The sequence below is a fragment of the Megalopta genalis genome, unplaced genomic scaffold, assembly GCF_051020955.1.
Source record: "Megalopta genalis isolate 19385.01 unplaced genomic scaffold, iyMegGena1_principal scaffold0066, whole genome shotgun sequence".
Taxonomy (NCBI): Eukaryota; Metazoa; Arthropoda; class Insecta; order Hymenoptera; family Halictidae; genus Megalopta; species Megalopta genalis.
The window spans coordinates 916,843-922,622 of NW_027476135.1; positions in this window are offsets into that span (position 1 = coordinate 916,843).

The following is a 5,780-nucleotide window of genomic DNA, read 5'->3' on the forward strand; positions in this document are numbered from 1 at the left end:
AATTTTTCAAAATAAAAAAAACACTATTTTCAAAATTAACCATTGAGAAACGATTAAGATTTCCGAATGATTCAATTTGTATTGCGCTTGTCCTCCCGATGATGAATTGTAGACAATATCGATCTATCCGTGGGAAGCAGTATTTTCGTGAAAACGTTATTCTCCCTTATACATTTTAGTATTTTACAGTATTATATATCGCCCGCAGTCGTTTGCCAAAAGTAGAGTCGGTGGCGAGTTTTCGTCGAGTCCCTCATTTCTTTCTGCTTCCTACGAGACAAAACGCTTTTCTGATTTATTACCTGCTACGGTTAATCCTTGGCATCCGCAGATATTTTCGATGTAACGATCAGACGCAACCATAAATTCGGGTCTACTCACGCGAAAACGGACACCGTTCGGAGTACTGTTTCGGATTTTGTTTAAATGTGACTACGTTGTAGCTTCTAGCGACTTCGAACATATTTCACAAAATCTTAAAAATTTTCTAAATTTCCCCTTTGACAGGCCCGTGAAACAAAGTCGGACGTTAAGTTAATTATAATAATAAAATGGAATTTATAATAAAATGAAATATAATAATATAATAATTTTACCGAAAACGATTTCTAAAATGCCATTTTTTAAATAATTTATTAACACTTATTGGACAAAATTAAATTGTATTTAACAAAATTATTGAATTAAATTAACGAAAATTGTTTATAGTTATATAATTATTATTATTATTGAAAATTAAATCATTTAATTAAAGAAAATTATTCGAATGCTTTAGTTGCTAATTTAAAAAATCGTCAACTTCTCATGTTGTTTCGAAAATCTTTAAAAAATTAGTGTTTTCCTCAAGGTTGTTATTATCATTAAATATATTTTGCTACGTATTTTCCTAGAATTAAACAGTTTAAACAAACATCAGATATTAATGATTATAAAATTGAATACCCGGAACAATTTTTAGTAAGTTACTCCAACTCGAAAAATTTTTCTATAAAAAAAGGTCAGAGTCTCGTGTTTTTTTCCAAAAAATTCTTAAAAATTGCTTAAAAATTAGTATTAAGCTCAATGTTGTCGTGGACAAGAAATATTAATATTTTCTTGCAAACGTAAAAATACGCTCGCTCCAGATAAAAAATTGTTTAAACAATCACTTCATACAATTATAAAATTGATCACCCGTGATGCTCGTCGAGCCATTGCTGCATCAAAAAACCGTACTAAAAACCATACAACATAAAAACAACATTAAATACATAAACAACAATCGACGAATAAAACCTGGGAAATCGAAGAACGGACTAAAAATTCTACGAAAACGTTAAAATTTTCTAAAAGAAAGATACGTGGCGATCATATTTCACGGCATATTCTGGCCGCATGACGTACCGCCAAATTTCCAGAAGAATTCATGTTCGTCCCGGTGCGCGCATCAACCAAAAAACTAATCTCGTTTCGAATGGAATCGAGCGAATTGTTTCACGTCGGGGAGAATGATTCTCGGCTGGCGGGGCGCGATGAATTTAAAGTTGATTTCGCATAAAATGCGCACAGGGTATCGCGAGAGAGCTGCCCTACTGTCCCATTATTTCCCGGCGGCCATATTGGTTTCATGGGGGTCCACGGGGGTCCATGGGAGCTAGCGGGAAATCGTAAAATCGGTGACGATCGGCCGGCCGCGGCCGGTTCGGTATCAGTGTTTCTATTACGCTCCTGTCCCGGTGTCTTTCGCGGAATCACGTTATTTTAACAGCGACAGTGGGACAAAAGACTGTATCGAACGGTCCTCTCGATTTGTGCACGCGTGCGTGCTGCGCATCGTGGGAAATCTCGTCGTTAAGCGAATAGGTTCGCATCGATGCCGGAAATACAGACGCGACCCGCGTCGTAACCTACCGTTATCTCGATGGACCCTTAAATTATTCGGTTGATTGCTGTTGCCGCACCGCGGACGCGCTGGAACCCCGTTCGAATTTCCCGCCAATCGGCCGTGATCGCCGCGATGGGCGCGCAGAGCTCCAAGAGGTGAGCGAAACCACCCGCTCGAGGACACTTATTAGGCCGCGGTCACGCTTCCGGCCGTGATGATAACCGACGATGAATTTTATCTCGTAGATTCCGATTTCATTTACACGTCGCGAGACGATCTTTTCTCGATCTCGTTGTCGGTTCTTCGAAGATTTCAGTTTGAAACTCGAATTGCTGGGAGATGAGTTTCTTTTTCAGCAGACAAATTATCGCGTTTGAGAATTTTTCCCGGTGTAACTTGTGACGCTAGAGGCACGAATTTTTCGTAGAACGATTCTGTAGACTCTCGCGATCGTAACCGTATATTTTTTTACTATATCATGGAGCAATAAACATTTTTAAATGACGCTCGAAGAATGCCAGACACCGCTGACGTACGATTGATTATAAAAACTAACCCTTTGCACTCGAATGGCGACTCCGAGGCGCCAACAAAATTTACCGTACCGCTACCAATATTTTAGGGCATCGTTGGTCAGAATTAAAATTTTTCGTTGAAGATGGTCTCAATTTTTATTTCATTTTCAATTCATTAATAATTGATGATTATTTCATTGAAAATTCCATAGAAATCTTTAGAATACAAATTTTATTTTACATATAAATAAATATAAATTTGAAATGATTATGTCTAAAAATATAGCAGCAATTTTCTTCCAAAAAGAATGCTTTCGTGTCCTTGCGGCTCGCTTTTATAGCTGGTGACGATCGTTAACTATAAAAACGAGCCGCAAAGCTCGAATAATTGTATCTCTTCTTCCCAAATTGTCCATTTTTGTTTCTAAGCTGAGCATCAATTAAGGAGAATTTACTGTACCTATTACGGAACGCTTTTCAGAGGGTATAATATTATCATCGATTTTACGACGATTAAAAATGTTATTGTTGAATATTTATACTACTGTTCGATGAATTGATGTTTGTAGATAAGATTATACATTTTGGAATATTTATTTAATACTAGATTTTTAGACAAAAAACAGCTGTTTTAAATGAGTTTATAAAAGTAACAATAAGACGTTTATTCTGATTCTCAACAAGTGTTATTGTAACATTTGCCGTAATCGTAAATTAAAAAATTGGTGACACGCCATTTTAACGGGTTCCGTAAATCTAATGTTAATTTGAATAAAAAATAGTCGGAATAATGCGGTATAAAAAGTTTCAGAAATAAGTGTTTTATTCCAAAAAATTAAGGTCACCTTCATTTTCTTAAATTGCATCTTATATCTTTTACTTCATATCATTGTAGCTTGTGCCAAGACGAATCCAATGATATGTTACATCATGTCCTACGGACAACCTTGACGCACAAAAAATGCGATCAACGAAGTGATATGTTGTCATTGAAAACTGTGTTACGTCAAGGTCATCCGAAGGTCGTGGTATAACAGGTCATCGAATTCGTCTTGTGCAACTTAAAAAAAAATGAAAGTGACCTTGATTTCTTTACGTAAAATATTTCTTTCCGAAGCTTTTTATATCGCAATCCGTAGCCGGCTAAAAACCGAGTAACATTTGTTCGAAACGTTTATTTGTTAGACCGCCGGAGATGCTGGAAAAAATCGTGGCAAAGGTTACGTGGAACACCCTGTACACGCTGAAAATTTCATTGAAATCGGTCGATTGAAATTGGCTATAAAACGGTTCCAAGTGGGAAGACAGCCTAAGTCCTCCCCCAGCATCGCCGCGAATCCCGTGGACGTCGCGTCATAAAATAATTAACGGGCGCACCCGGTTCGGATGGCTCGTCAACTTGCAAAAAGTCCTCTATTAGTGCCCGGTACGCGGCTGAATTTTTCAAATCGGCGCGCCGCTCGGAAACGGTTCCTCACAGGAGAATCCATCCGATAAAGCCGCGCCGGTGTGCATAAGCGATCAATGATTCAGCGACGCTTTAACCCTGATAGATTTTTCATACGGCCCCCGTAAAAAGCTAAGCTGACCGACCATCAGGAGATTAGAACCTCGAGAATCCTCTTCCTATAACCCCCGGGATTCTTCTCGTCTCTTATGGAGAGGGGGGGAGGAACGGCTGCCGAGTCAAACGGGGGGTTGAACGTAGCCAGATACTAATTCTAGGTGGAAAAACCGATATCGCGCTCGCGCGTGGATGGGCCATCGATCGCAAATGGCCGGCCGTCATTCGAAACTCTTTAACAATCGTTCCCGGGAGAGGATCGCGGATGATAGATCGCCGGGTGCTCGGTCTTTGCCGGCTGACAGCGGTCCTACGGTGCTATCTGCTCGATTCCGAAGAGCCTCTCCGTCGCTTTCCGAGGCCAGACAGCCGTGACGCGTTATGAGCCAGACTGGTGACACCGCGGTTTTATGGATTGAGATCGAACATCTCGATCTAGGGACCGCGCTCTTATTGAGAGATTGTGTCGCGTGGGCGTTACGTCCTTAGACCGTATATACATGTATAGTAGTGTCTCTCTTCCTGGCGCGACTTAAGTATGCCACTTCTGACACCGAGATATTGCGCGACCCTGTAATTTATCGATTTTCTCGCTATGCGAGTCGGTGAACACGTGTGCTGCGGCACGCGCCCCGGCTCCTTTGACTCGAATTCCCGGAAGACAGCTCATAATACAATGACATAGATTTTTTTTAATTTTAACATTTTAATACTGATTTTTTTTTAACATATTGCTGATGGATTTCTGATTCAAATGAGACCAAACGTGATATAGTTTGGACAGATATTTCTGTTGCCAATAGAATCAAAGACGATAGACGTTGCGCGTAATGCGCTGCCAAGATGCACGTGGTGTGCGATGGTGAAAAGTTTAGGCAATGATGTTTATTTGATTCTCCCAAAAAATTCAAATTTGTCGCTTTAAATGCTATTTTCCGATGGTTTGGTACAATCGATCAGATGCAAATTGGTGCGCTGCTGTCACAGTTTTCGCAGGTACGAAGGGTGGTCAGAGAGTTCGCGATCGCTGGTACCACCCTGGCTATGGCAATCGGGATGCGTCGCGTAGTCACCGGGTACACCTAAAATACTAAAACTTTCACCTTTTCACAATAAAATAATTTCGTTCTTTCGGATCTCCTTCCTGAATACGGAAGGAAACCGAAACAGATTTCCAGCCTTGCAATGAGACTGAACAACATTTATTTACTTGATACTTAATCTGTAATTCATTTTATTTTAGTAAATTACGTAATAAATAAAATACGTCGTTATAACAAGGTGGTGTTTTTCCTCTATTTTCTAATAACAAATAATGTAAAAAAAAAACATTAATTTGTAAATAATTCATATTCAAATTGGCTGCAAATTTTTACCATTGTATATGAATACGTATGTACTTACTTATTTAATTTATCCTTGCTCAAAAGATATAATTTTAATGCCTCCATAAGGTGTTGTATGTAAGGTGGTTCTCTTTTACTGTAAGATGTCAATAACTTAAGGGCCGCATGTAATTTATTGTGGTTGTTTGGTTCATTTTGCAGTTCTGTTTTTTCGTTTTCGTTCCTTCTTTCTTCCTCCTCACAGTCTAATAAAAATTGTGTGGCATGTATCAGGGTGCATTGCTCTCCTGTAATTGCACTCATTATCTCTGGCCAATCAGGTTCAAACTCTCCCATGTGTGATTGAATTGAAGGGCCAGCAGGATTATTATTATGTAGCAGTTTATTCCATGCATTTTTTATGTTCTTTGTTGTAACTTTGAACCACGAATCCGATAAAATGTCAATACAGGTTTTTAATGTGTAATCGTCATAAAATTCATTTATTCCTT